This window comes from Nicotiana attenuata, unplaced genomic scaffold, assembly GCF_001879085.1.
Source record: "Nicotiana attenuata strain UT unplaced genomic scaffold, NIATTr2, whole genome shotgun sequence".
Lineage (NCBI taxonomy): Eukaryota > Viridiplantae > Streptophyta > Magnoliopsida > Solanales > Solanaceae > Nicotiana > Nicotiana attenuata.
The window spans coordinates 280,332-280,843 of record NW_017670439.1 but is presented as its reverse complement, the minus strand read 5'-3'; positions in this window follow the sequence as shown (position 1 = coordinate 280,843).

Below are 512 nucleotides of genomic sequence, written 5' to 3'. Positions count from 1 at the left end.
GTTATATTAGAATGTGTAATTATCCTATTTAGCCTAGAATAGCATGTCTACGTGTCTTAAATGCTTATCTGAACTCTGTGCAACATGCTTAGTGGATTTCCTGCTTCTTCTTTGAGTTGTACTTAGTCTAAACTGTAGGATTTCGTGTTGTAGCTGTTATTTCCATTGTTTGAGCTGTGTATTTACTTTGGTACGACAGAATGGTATTTCGGAAGATCCCCCTGCATATTTATTTTGGGACGACGGGACAGTCTCCCGGGAGATCCCTTTGCATATTTACTTTGGGACTACTGGACGGTATCCCGGGAGATCCCCCTACATATTTACTTTGGAACTACGGAACGGTATTCCGGGAGATCCCCTTGAATATTTACTTTAGGACTACGGAACGGTATTCCGGGAGATCCCCTGTCATTATTTTTGTGTATTGTACTGTTATCTTTTAGTGATTTTCCTTCTGGTTTTATTTCAGTCTTCATTCTACTGGGATATTTTTGTTCCGTCTTATTATA